A 13421-nucleotide genomic window follows, 5' to 3' on the forward strand; every position below is an offset into this window, starting at 1 on the left:
CTGTTGGATCACTGAAGACTGTTGACCATTAGATCAATCTCACATCGCATCGGTCATAAGTAAATGAACCTTGGCCTGAGTAACTTATGTTCGAGATTTGCGATGTTTTTAAGGACTTTTAAGGCACTTGTTGTTGGGGGGAAATTAAGCAGTTTAGCTAATTTAGCAAAATAGATAACTTTGGCGGTAGATGACTGATACTTCGCAGGAAACCCAAGAAGAGATTCAACCTGAAGTAGCAAAAATTGTTTCCGGTTTTGAATGATTTTCACTAACACTTGCACCTAGGCCTCCATTTGTGGTATCAGAGCAGCTTAAAGACACTGAACAGGATCTCAAGGACCAAAGAAATAAATCCACCATGGCTTTCAGAGTTGGAAGAGGACGTGGTAGAAGAGGAAGACCTGTTGCAAATGCTGAAGTGATGGAAGCTATGCAATAGATGCAAGCTAGATTAGAAGCAATGGAAACAGGGAGAGATGCAGATGCTAGAGATGTCAGTGAACCTGAAGTTGAAGCTGCAGAAGAGGAGGAACCTGTAGAAGTTACTCTTGAGATGAGATTCTTTAAGTCAGTGTTGAGATCCACATCTAGACCCAGAACTGAGGTTTCAATTTATGCAGGAGGATTAAATCCTGAGGAGCTGATAGACTGGATTAATGACATGGAGAAATTCTTCGATTATGAAGAAACAGAGGATGAAAAGAAGGTGAAGTTTGTTGTCACAAAGTTGAAAGGACATGCAGCACTTTGGTGGGATGGAGTGCAGGCAGAAAGAAGAAGACTTGGAAAACAACCAATTAAGAATTGGAACAGGATGGTGGCAAAACTGAAAAGTAAGTTTCTGCCAAGTGACTATCAGCAAACATTATTTAGACAGATGCAGAATCTTAGACAGAGGTCTATGACAATAAAGGAATACACAGAGGAATTCTACAAAGTGAGTATAAGAGCAGGACAAATCCAAGATACATATGAGAAGGTTGCTAGATATGTGAATGGTCTTAGAATGGACATTCAAGATGAGATAAGTGTACTGTCTCCTAAAACAGCAGAAGAAGCTTATCAGATGGTGTTGGGGGTTGAAGAAAAACTCATGAGGAAGCAGTTTTCCAGAAATAGAGGTACTTTCTGGGGAAGGGGAAGACAAGGTGGTAGAGGAATATCTACAACACCAGGAGATGGAGCTAGCAACAACTCAAGTCAGCATGCACCCACAGGAGGTGATGCAAGTGGTAGAGGGAGTTTTTCCAGAGGAAGAGAAGGCAGAGGAAGAGGAAGAGAAGTTAGATGTTACAGATGTAACAAGCTGGGACACAGAGCTTATGAGTGCCTAGAAAATGCAGGAACACCTCAGAGAAATGCAATTGTTGCTCAAATTGAAGAGGAAGCAGCAACGATGATAGAAGAAGAAAATGTACTAGAGAGAGGAGAATCTTTGGTAGTTAACAAAGTATTGCTAAAGCCAGCAAAGGAAGTTGTTGAACCGGCACAAAGGAAGACTTTGTTCAAGACTGTGTGAAAGGTTCAAGGAAAATGCTGTCAGATGATAATTGATAGTGGCAGCACTGATAATTTGGTCTCTACAGAAGTGGTGGAGAAGTTGAAATTGAGGACAAATAAACATCCAACACCTTACAAGGTGTCATGGCTACAAAAGGGACATCAATTGTTAGTAAATGAACAACGTGAAGTGGATTTGCAGTTGGGCAAGTATAAAGATAAAATTTTGTGTGATGTAATGCCTATGGATGTGTGTCATATATTGTTGGGTAGACCATTGTAGTATGACAGAGGATCTATGCATGATGGAAAGAAGAACACCTACAAATTCAGCAAAGATGGTGTCAATCATACAATGTTGCTGATGGAAGAAGAAGATACATCGAAGAAACATGAACCAAAGACCCTTTTGCTAAGTGGAAGGGAGTACTTACAGTAGATGGACGAAAATGAGGTGAATTTTGCGTTGGTTTGCAAACCTAAGGTAATAATTACTTCCCCAAAAGTTTCAGGTTTACCAATTGAAATTCAAGAGATGCTGGACAGTTATTGTGATATCATTGTACATGATTTGCCGAATGAGTTACCACCCATTAGAGAAATTAGTCATCGCATAGATTTGATTCCAGGAGAAAATCTACCAAATAAAGTAGCTTACAGGATGACTCCCACAGAGAATGAAGAAATCCAAAAACATGTTCAGGAACTATTAGACAAGGGACTGGTTAGAGAGAGTTTGAGTCCTTGCGCAGTGCCAACAGTGTTGAGCCCAAAGAAGGATGGAGGCTAGAGAATGTGCACTGACTCGAGAGCAATCAATAAGATAACAATCAAGTATAGATTTCCTTTACCTAGAATCGAAGATTTGATGGATTGTTTGAGTGGAGCTAGATATTTTACAAAGTCAGATTTAAAAAGTGGTTATCATCAAATCAGAATTAGAGAGGGAGATGAGTGGAAAACTGCTTTTAAAACTAATGAAGGATTATATAAGTTGATAGTAATGCCTTTTGGATTGTCGAATGCCCCTAGTACGTTCATGAGGCTTATGAATGAAGTTCTGAAGGAATTTATTGGTAAATTTGTAATAGTATATCTGGATGATATATTAGTTTACAACATATCTAAGGAGGAACATGTGAGACATCTAAATTATGTCTTACAAAGGCTACAACAAGAAAAATTACTGTTAAATTTAAAGAAATTTTCATTCATGAAGGAGGAGTTCGTGTATTTGGGCATTGTTGTTTCTGTTGAAGGGTTAAAGATGGATCCAGAGAAGATCAAGGCTATCATGGAGTGGCCTTCACCAAAAAGTGTCTTGGAGGTAATAATTTTTCATGGTCTTGCTAGTTTTTACAGGAAATTCATAAGAAATTTTAGTAAGATTAATGCTTCAATTATTGACACAATAAAGAAGGACAAACAACCATTTAAATGGAATGCTGAAGTAGAAAATAACTTCCAGCTGTTGAAGAGAAAGATTACTCAGAAACCTATTTTGATTTTTCCTGATTTTAATAAACCCTTTCAAGTGAAGTGTGATGCCAGTGGAGAAGCAATTGGAGCTATTTTGAGTCAGGAGGACAGGCATGTAGCTTATTTCAGTGAGAAACTGAATGAATCAAAGAAGAAATATTCTTCTTATGATAAAAAGTTTTATGCAGTGGCGCAGTCTTTGAAGAAGTGGAGACATTACTTGACGTCCAAGGAGTTTATATTGTATTCAGATAACCGTGCATTACAGTACATTATGCAACAACCAAAGCTTAACCAGAAGCATGCTAGATGGGTAGAATACCTGCAAAGTTTTAATTTTGTATCAAAACATATAACTGGTCAATCAAAAAAAGTAGCAGATGCCTTAAGTATAAAAAGCATTTTAGTTCAAGAAAGTCAAATTCAAGTGTTGGGTTTTGATTTCCTTTAAGAGTTATATGAGAAAGATCTAAATTTTAAAGAGGCATTTGAAGCTTGTAAAAATCCTGTTTTGTTAGACAGAAGTAAGTGGCTTGATTATTTCTTGCAAGATGGGTTGTTGTTTAAAAGAAATCAGTTGTGCATACCAAATTGTTCTATGAGGGAAAATTTAATCAAGGAGAAGCATAGTGGTGGACTTACAGGACATTTTGGTGCAGACAAGACTTATGAGCAGTTGAACAGGTTTTATTTCTGGCCGAAGATGAGGACTGAAGTGGAGAAGTATGTGAAAAATTGTAAAGTATGTTAGTATGCAAAAGGAAGAAGCCAAAACACAGGGTTGTATGTTCCATTACCTATTCTAGATAGACCTTGGGATATGGTAAGCATGGATTTTGTTTTGGGCTTACCAAAGACTGAAAGAGGAAATGATTCAATTTATGTTGTGGTTGGCAGATTTTCAAAAATGGCACATTTTATTCCATGTTATAAAACCAGTGATGCTACTCACATTACTAATCTGTTTTTTAAATAGATTGTAAGATTGCATGGGTTACCTAAGAGTATTGTTTCAGACAGAGACTCCAAATTTGTTGGACATTTTGGAGGACATTGTGGAAGAAGCTTGGAACTAAACTGAGTTTCAGTTCTGCTTATCATCCTCAGACAGATGGATAGACTGAAGTTGTAAACAGAAGCTTGGGTAATCTTCTGAGATGTCTTACAGGTGAACATCCAAAACAATGGGATCAATTATTGGCACAGACCGAATATGCATATAATGACTCTCCTAATAGGAGTACAAGGCAGAGTCCATTCCATATAGTTTAAAAAATGCACCCAAGGGGAGTGTCTGAATTAAGAAATCTGGGAAAAGCTGAGATGAGAAGTGCTGAAGGGGAAGATTTTTCTTCAGAGATGCATGCAATACATGAACAGGTAAAACAATAGTTACAGGAAAACAACATAAAGTACAAGAGCATAGCAGACTTGAGGAGAGGAGAAGTTAACTTTGAAGTTGGAGATTTGGTTTTAGCCCACCTGAGGAAGGAAATATTTCCAAAAAGAGAGTATAAAAAATTAAAGTTCAAGAAACTTGGACCATGCAGAGTATTGAGGAAATTTTCTGCAAATGCATATGAAATTGAATTACTCCCTGATATTGGAATATCTCCAATTTTCAATTTTGTTGATTGGTATAGGTATGAAGGTGAAAATGCAGATGACATGACAAAAGACCAAGAGAAACAAGAAATTGATTGGGTAAAACAGTTACCTACAGCAAAGGAATTGCAGCCAGAGAGTATTCTGGACAAGAAATTGTTGAAGAAGACAAGGGGACAGGAGTATTTTCAGTATTTGTTCAAGTGGAAAGATCAACCAATTACTGATGCTACTTGGGTGACAGATGCCATGCTACAAAAATTGGGCATTTCTGTAGAAGAGCTCCTGGACAGGAGCCCATGAAGAATTTTTTCCTCAGGAGTTTGATGTAGGAGAATGAGGCTTAAATGAAAAAGGCTTCTAAATTATTCCAAAAATACAAAAAAAGTTTACAAGCAAAGGAGTGGGGTCCTTTAGATGTCAATTTACAAAGATTTCTAGTCAGGATTTGAACTAGAATCTGGGATTTGGGTTATCATGTAATAAATTCAAGTAGTTAGATGTAGTGGAGATTCTCGAGGAGAATATTATGCAGATTAGATAGGATTAGTTAATTCGATCCTTTAATTTAGGATTTGGTTGTTAAATGAACCAATACTTATGTAAGTTCTGGATCATTGTAAGGGGATTTTGACTGGTTTGGCTTGTTTTTCCATATAAGATTTAGTTGCAGAAATTATATCTCTGTGTATTTCTGTGTATATTTGGTCAATCCCGAAGGTGTTGCATCCCTCCATAATATCACTGTGTATTATTGAAATTCTAGTTTAACCCTGAAAACTTAGAGTTCTGTGTGATCGCATTTAATCACCTTTCGTTGTTTATTAGCAACTGCAGGGTTTGAATGTGTACGGATTCCTTGATCGGGTTGAAACGCCGCAATCATTGCTGAACATTGAATTCATTTTCAATGCCTTACGTCACAGTCAACAATGGGGGTTGGCCCTGGTTTTAACTCGTGTGTTAATAGAAGTCCCGTGAGCCGTAGGATCTAATGGCCACTGTTATCTGATGGATATGAGGATTAAAAATGAACGAATGTTAATCTATGTGCCAGACCCAAACTTTTATAAATTGAGGACTTATAAACCTCATCGGCTTTATGAGGGTGGATAATCATCGCACAGATTCCCGTGCAATATCATAGTGGCCATTGGATCACTGAAGACTGCTGACGGTTAGATCAATCTCGCATCACATCAGTCATAAGTAAATGAACCTTGCCCTGAGAAAATTTCATTTGTGATTTACGATGTTTTTAAGGAATTGTAAGGCACTTTTTGTTGGGGGGAAATTAAGCAGTTCTGCTAATTTAGCATAATAGATAACTTTGGAGGTAGATGTCTCATACTCTGTAGGAAACCAAAAAAGAGATTCAGCCTGAACTAGTAGAAATTATTTCCGGTTTTGAACGATTTTCACTAACACCTGCAGCCAGGCCACCATTTCTATAAGAAATGCTCACTAATGGCGAAAGGGTAGTAAAGGAAACTCATGATGAGAACAAAATAAATGTTAATCATGATTTCATAGACTCTAACATTGGATCGAAGAACCACCATGTTCCAAAGATCGATATGAGGAAGTTTGATGGCAAGGATCCCAGAACATGGATACTACAGATGGAGCAATTTTTCAATCTCCATAATGTGAAAAACACACAAAAGGTATGCATTGCAACTTTATATTTGGAACCAAATCAGTTTGTATGGTATTAATGGATTTTCTCTCGTAAACAAATTGTCACTTGGGCTATTTTTACGGATGAAATGATAGCACATTATGAGGATACAAAAAGAAACACTTTTTTTAGCCAATTGATAAATCTCAAACAAAAGGGTTCAATGATGGAGCACATTGAGGACTTCCAAAAATTGAATATAAGGGTAAAAGATATTCCAGAGGAGGATAGGATTGGTCTGTTCATAGGGACTTTAAAAGATAACATCCAACATGAGGTTCTCCTTTGGGAACCAGATTCAATGGAGAAGGCATTCGGGTTGGCAAGAAAAATGGAAAGAAAAATTATGGCAAGAAGGAAGCCTACCACTCATAATCATAAAGATGGAAGTGTTGCTACCCCCAGCCATCTACAACCTACAAGGTTGACACCACAACAATTAGAAGAAAAAGAGCAAAAGGGCTTTGTTACAGTTGTGATAGTAAAAACACTAAAGGTCATAAGTGTGCAGAGAAGAAATTATTTTACATAGATTGTGAAGAAGAGGAAGAAAAGGAACAAGAAATGTCAAAACAATAGGATATACACCATGAAAAATCCCTAGAAAAAGAAGAAATGAATTCGACCATATCTTGTAATGCATTGGCGGGAATTACCAGTCCTCAAACTATCAATATAGAAGGGCATATCAAGAAGAAAAAGGTAATAGTGTTGATTGATTCAGGAAGTACCCATAATTTTACTCATTGTAAGATAGCCAAGGAATTGAATTGCTTCCTATATCCAGCACCAGAGTGTCAAGTGATGGTTGCAAGTGGAGGAACCATAAATTGCTCAAGAAAGTGCCATAATATTAAGATATACATGGGAGAATATGTATTTAATAGCCCAATGCTTTCCATTCCAATGGGTGGTGTTGTTGTTGGACTAGGAGTCTAATGGCTACAATCCTTAGGTACAATAGCTTTTAATTTTCAAGAACTTTTAATGAAATTCTCTTCAGAAGGAAAGGAAGTTCAATTAAGGGGTATCGCAGGGAAACCGAGAAAGATAATCAACTCTAACAGAATGACAAAGATTCTAAAGAAAGAACAATGAGGCATAATTGTACAATTATGTTCACTAGAGGTGGCCACATCGAAATCATCCATTTCTCTAGATCTCCAAAAAGTCTTGGACAATAATTCCAAGGTATTTGAGACTCCCAAAGGCCTCCCACCTATTCGTGATCATGATCATGCTATTAATTTGATTCCAGGAAGTGTTCCTCCAAACATCAGGACTTATAGATGTCCCTATGTCCAAAAGAGTGAAATTGAACGTATGGTTGACGAAATGCTAGAGGCTAGTATAATTAAACCTAGTCAAAGTTCGTTCTCTACTCCAGTAGTATTGGTTCACAAGAAGGATGGATCATGGTGCATGTGTCCAGATTATAGGGACCTCAACAAGCTCACTATTAAAGATACATTTCTCATTCCTGTCATTGATGAATTATTGGATGAATTGCATGGATCAATTTACTTCACCAAGTTGGATCTTCATTCATGATATCATCAAATTGTTTGGTCAATTTAGTGCGTCCTAAATTTCTATTTAAAATGTCAATCCGGGAGTCTTAAACTGCTGAAGTGAAGTGCATTGTATATGCAAGATAACCGATTTCTTAGTTCTTTGTCGTTTTTGATTTTTTGGTTTGTTTATGGGTTTATCTCCTGTGGATTCCCTAGTGTGAGATGGCGAAATTGAAAGTCAAGTATGGATGGTAATGGTGATTTCTACAATGATTGTCCAAACTTTAAAGTTCTCAAAAAGAAGGTTTCAACTGACTGTGACGAAATCAATTCTCAAAACGAAAGAAATGTACCAAAACAATGAACTAGTGACAATGGCCCAGTATCCTTACTGATGTATGAAAAGAAAATAAAAATTGAACTCAAAGCAACTCAAAGACTGAAAGCAAAGAAAACTAAATCACACTACTTCAATCCACATTCTGACCTTTCACCTTTCGACTCGCTCCGGCTATAGGAAGTAATCATAAACAAGCTGAGTAATATAATATCTAAATTGCATAAAAGGAAACTAAGATTTAACTACTCATTCATATTTCAATTCTTGAAAATGACATAAGTAATTCAATCACTAACTTGCAGGAAAGCAAACTAAATCATACTACATCAAATAATATTCTGATTCCTCATTAATTGAGTCGCTTGGCTATAGGAAGGAAATCATACACAGATGAGTAATATGATATCTAAGTGGCAGAAAAGTAAATAATCAAAGCAAAACTGAAAGAAATGACAATGCTGGAATTAAAACTCAGTAAACGAATCAGCAGAAAGGACAAGATGATCTCATGTCAGTAGTCATTAGAAATATGTAATTTGCCCGGGTTGCCTACAAGAACCTGAAAGAAAAGCACTGATCAGCTAACAGTCATGAGAAAACATAAAAGAAAATATGGACAACAATTAACATGAATATCAAAACAACGTAATATATACAAGAAATGATTATAAAAGCAGTAACATAATGAAAGAAAGCAAGAAAATATACAGTAGATACAGAGCTTTGGTGTACAGGGGCCCTCTGCAACCTCAGCCAATCAACACTTAGTCACAAATTGAACTCAAGAATGTTGTCTTCTCATATGTTAAAGTGCAATAAAAACATGGAAATAGAGCACGGTACAGTGGGCTCGGAAAACACAGTCAAGATTAGATATCAAAAGCTAACTATCCAGCGTATGATAACGCGTTATTTGTAAGTGAAAATGCTATAACTGATTCCTAGATTCTACGCTGCCAAATAGACACGTAAATCTCCACGGCCTGAGATCTAGCGGTATGGTAATCATGACAGATAAATCCATGGAGTGGTGGCTGCTCGATTCAGTTCACGGATTGCTCCACAGGTGTTAGCACACCTCCGGAAATTGAGGATCTTGCCATGCAAAACTTCACGTGGGCAAAACAGAGTCGTGCCACCGCAAAACTCTTGGTTTGACCCCTCCTTTGACCGTCTTTGACCATGGTTGTTTGTGAGTGATTCGGCTGAACCGAGGGGACATGCTCCATGTACATGTCATTTGCAGCTTGCCCATGTGGCCGGATTCTCCATTGGACACCTGTAACGTAGTCTTTAACAAAATGGCTGTGGAAACTTGAGCTGGCTGCAAAAAGTGACAAGTTTCCGCAGCTGATTGAACAAAAATCTAAATCAAACAGCAGTCATAAACATGGGAAACTATTTCATAAGCTCTTTTTAGACTAATATGCAATGATTTGACAGCTTGCTAGATCAAGTAAATGGAAAAGAAGGCTGAAAAGGTATATAGGGAAGATGCAGGTTTGGGACTCAACATACCCCCACTGTGAAGGTGTTGCATGTCCTCATGCAACCAAAATTTAGTCATTCCCCTTTAATCCATATGTTTTGAAGCCTCTGCCAGGACATCTAGTCCTGTTTTCTTCTTCTTTGGTGCTACCACCATCCTGGGTTTCCTTATTAGACCTCTGAATTTGAGATTGATCAATTCTCTGCTCAACTTTCTGCACTTTTTCTTCAGTTTCTTGTTTTTCTTTTTCCATAGTCCCAAATGAAGCATAGTGTTATCATGAATAATTTTATCTTCTTTTCTCTGCTCCTTAAGTGCTTCATTTTCTTGCTTGATATGCCTGTTTAGAACTTCTAATTCAAACACCTCTTGCTTTAAGGACTGAACTTGTGCATCTGGTGTCATGTGGGGCAGAGTGGTACTCGGACCTGCAGCTGTTTTTTCTAAAGATTCAAGGTAGTCATATACCTCCTGTTGACTGGGATCTATTTCAGGTGTCTTTCTTGGACTGAGTTCAAAATCTTGTGGAGGAGGAGGACTTCTCTCTAGCTCTGGCCGAGAAGGGCTTTCATCAACATGTGGAGGACTAGTTACAATACTGGGCTGAGGACGAGGTGGACTACGGCTAGCTGGAGGTTTCTCGGGTGTTTCCCCACCCAAGTCAATGAAGTGGGGCTGTTTTACTTGTGTTTTACTCCCCTTTCCTCTTAGCCTGGTGCTTCTCCTTAAGTATGGTGGACTAGTACTTCCTTCTTGTATGCTCTGTTTCCCTTTTTCCTTTTTCTTTGCTATAGTAGCCTGTTCTTGAAGATGCACTAATCTCTCCGACAGTGTTTGATAATCTTCCTCTATCGATGGCTCAGGTGATTGGTAGAATTCTTGTATGTTTCTTTTGCCTTTCACTTTTCTCTGTTTCTTGTCCTTAGTTTTGTTCTCTTTTTCTTTTTGACCAACTTCTTGAGTTTTTGTAGTAGGAGAGTCTTGGACTATGGCACTCTTTTCTTTTCTCGTACTCTTTCTTGGTGTCTTTGGTGTACTACTTTCAGATGCCTCAGATGGCTCTTGAAAGTAGTTTCTTATCAAGAATTGTTCCCAGGTATCTTTGTTTTTCTTCAGTTGGTCCTCAATGAGAATCTTTACAAGTCCATGATGATATAGATGAGGTTCTATATTGCCTATGTGTTTTTGGACTGTAATACTCATCATTTTCAAACTTAGCAGTAAGAAATAAGGAAAATTAATAGTTTGACTCTCTAAGAAATTCATCAACAGTCTAGCATGCTACATATACATTGAACCAAAGCGTCATTCGGAAGGGATAAATTTTTGGATAACTAACAGCAGACTGGCCCATTCTTCTTTCAATGCATGAACAGGAATTCCTTTTGTAAAGACAGTGGTGTCCATACCTAGGTTTCATAGCATAATTCTCCATGCTTGTTCATCCACGCTTTTGTTTTTAAACCATCGCTCACCTTCCTGGGGTAAGCCTATGGCAGCTGCTACTGTTGTTTCAGTCACCGTGAGCTTCAAGTCTCCAATCTCCACCATTTGGCCATCGAAAGACTGTGCAAAGGCTTTGGTTACCTCTTTATTATAGCCCTTAAATTTTTGGATGAAGCGTAACGATTTGGCTTTCTTCAGCAAATCTTTTGCTTGAGGGTAACCTTCTAAATATTTCGGTCCTTTTGGTTCTGCTCTTAGTAATTTTCCCATTCCTTCCTCTGTTTCGAATTTCAATCGAGAATTCAATTGCGTGTGAGGGTTTAGTAGAGGGAAGGAGGCTCGGTTGCAGGGTTTATGGCAAAATACAGTGGCTGCAATCGGTAGAGGGATAGCAGGTAACGGGAGTGCTTCGGGATTACAGGGGGAAAAGAGGATGAACAGCCGCAATGAGTTCACAAAATGGAGTGCAGATGTATGTGAAGAAGATGGTTTTAATAGAATGGTAAGTGAATGGAGTGAAGTCGAGATTTTTGAATTAATGGCTGCGTACGAAATATTACACATTTTAATGGATGGCTGCGGGAAATGTGGTGGAGAGGAGTGGTAATGGGATAGGTCACATCTCATGATTACAGGTGGTGAATGAAAGTGCAGTCCACTATGAGTTTAAACCCGAAAATCAATCATGAGACCGTTAAGAAATGAATGCACGGTGTGCGGAATAATATCGTGGAATGGTAGTGGGTAATGGAGCTATCATTGCACATAGTAGAGCTTTTATGGTTTGATAACTATGCATAATCATGACTTTAATTTTTATTTGATTAAAAAATTTTGCTCATACCTTTGGAAACCTTGTCATTTCTTGCTCATTAGCTTTTAACCAACTGCTCTTCCTTGATGTCTTGGAGATGCTCCATGTCTTCATAGCATATGCTCAGTTACACCTACATTTTCATGATTATTGCACTAACATTTGACTGTAAATTTGAAAAATAGAGTGGTCGTGGCTGCGGAAATCGTTTCTGGCTGCGGAAACTACTTCTAGCTGCAGAAACTGCTTCCAGCTACGGAAACTGAGACATCACCCACTTAGCTGAACAAAGATAGTTAGAAAATAACTAACTGAGTGAAAATGGTCCTCAAAGGGACATTTATTGATGAAATGGAGTGAGATGAAGCAGAGTGAAGTGAAATGAAAAATGAGATGGAGATGGAGTGGAATGGAAAATGAGGTGGGGTGAATATGGAAAATGAAGGAGAGAAGATTTTTTTTTTGGAAAATATAGAGTGTCAGGTGTCCCTGATTTTCACTCTACATTCTCTGCATAAGACCGCCAACCTTTGATTGGTTTTCAGGCTTATACATTTATTTATTTATTTTATTTTTTTTAACTGAAAGAAACAAAGGCTAGGCTGTTGGGGAAGAAGGATTCTTCTCCACCAGACTTATTGCAGAATTCTCTTGGAACATTTTGACAAATTCCTCTTTTGAGAGTGGCTTATGATAAATTTTCAATCGGTGGCCATTCACAATAAGAGGAGTTTGAAATTCATCAATGGTCTTGATTCTTACCGCTCCATTGCTAAAGACTTTGTCAATCTCATATGGCCCAAGCCAATGGGTCTGAAATTTAGCTTTGAAGTCTTTAAACTTGGAATCAAACAGTAGTGCCCAATCTCCCTCTTGAAACTTTTTCTCTTTGATGTATCTGTCATGCCACTTAGCTCTTTGATGTTGAACTAGATCAGTCCTTAAAATTTCTTCTTGTTGGATCTCATCTAGCTCATTCAGCTGCTCCATTCTGTGCTTTTGGGCTTCTGATAGATTCATCCCCAACTGAACTGCTATCTTGAAAGTCTTGACTTGAAACTCAATGGGGAGAAGGAATTCTTTCCCATAAACAAGTTCATAGGGAGAATGTCCTATTGTATTCCTCCATGTAGTTCTGTAGGCCCACAAGGCTTCAGGAAGCCTTTCTGCCCAATCTCTTTTGTGTAGATGGACAGTTTTGGTGATGATGCTCTCAAGAACATTATTTGCAGACTCCACTTCGCCATTTTCTTGCGGATGGTAAGGAGTAGATTTTCTGTGCTTGATTTTGTATTCTTCCATCAGCTTCTCCATCAAGTTATATGTAAATTGAATTCCCTGACCTGTCACAATTTCTCTTGGGACACCAAAACGAGTAAAAATATCCTCATAAAGAAAATTAACAACTAAATTTTCAGTAGCAGAAGGCAATGCTTTGGCTTCTACCCATTTAGTGACATAATCAGTGCATACCAATATATACTTCTTCTGTCTAGATGGTGGATTAATGGGTCCAATGAAATCTAAAGCCCATTTTTCAAAGGGTTCGA

General features: G+C 37.9%; 1 pseudogene; it reads left to right on the forward strand.

The window, feature by feature from the left end:
• The first annotated feature begins 463 nt into the window (after window positions 1–463).
• LOC149156400 (boron transporter 1-like) overlaps window positions 464–13421 on the forward strand; it is a 49289-nt pseudogene continuing 36331 nt past the window's right edge.

This window comes from Pinus tabuliformis, chromosome 9, assembly GCF_031772625.1.
Source record: "Pinus tabuliformis cultivar Carrire ecotype Pingquan chromosome 9, CPIR1, whole genome shotgun sequence".
Classification (NCBI taxonomy): domain Eukaryota; kingdom Viridiplantae; phylum Streptophyta; class Pinopsida; order Pinales; family Pinaceae; genus Pinus; species Pinus tabuliformis.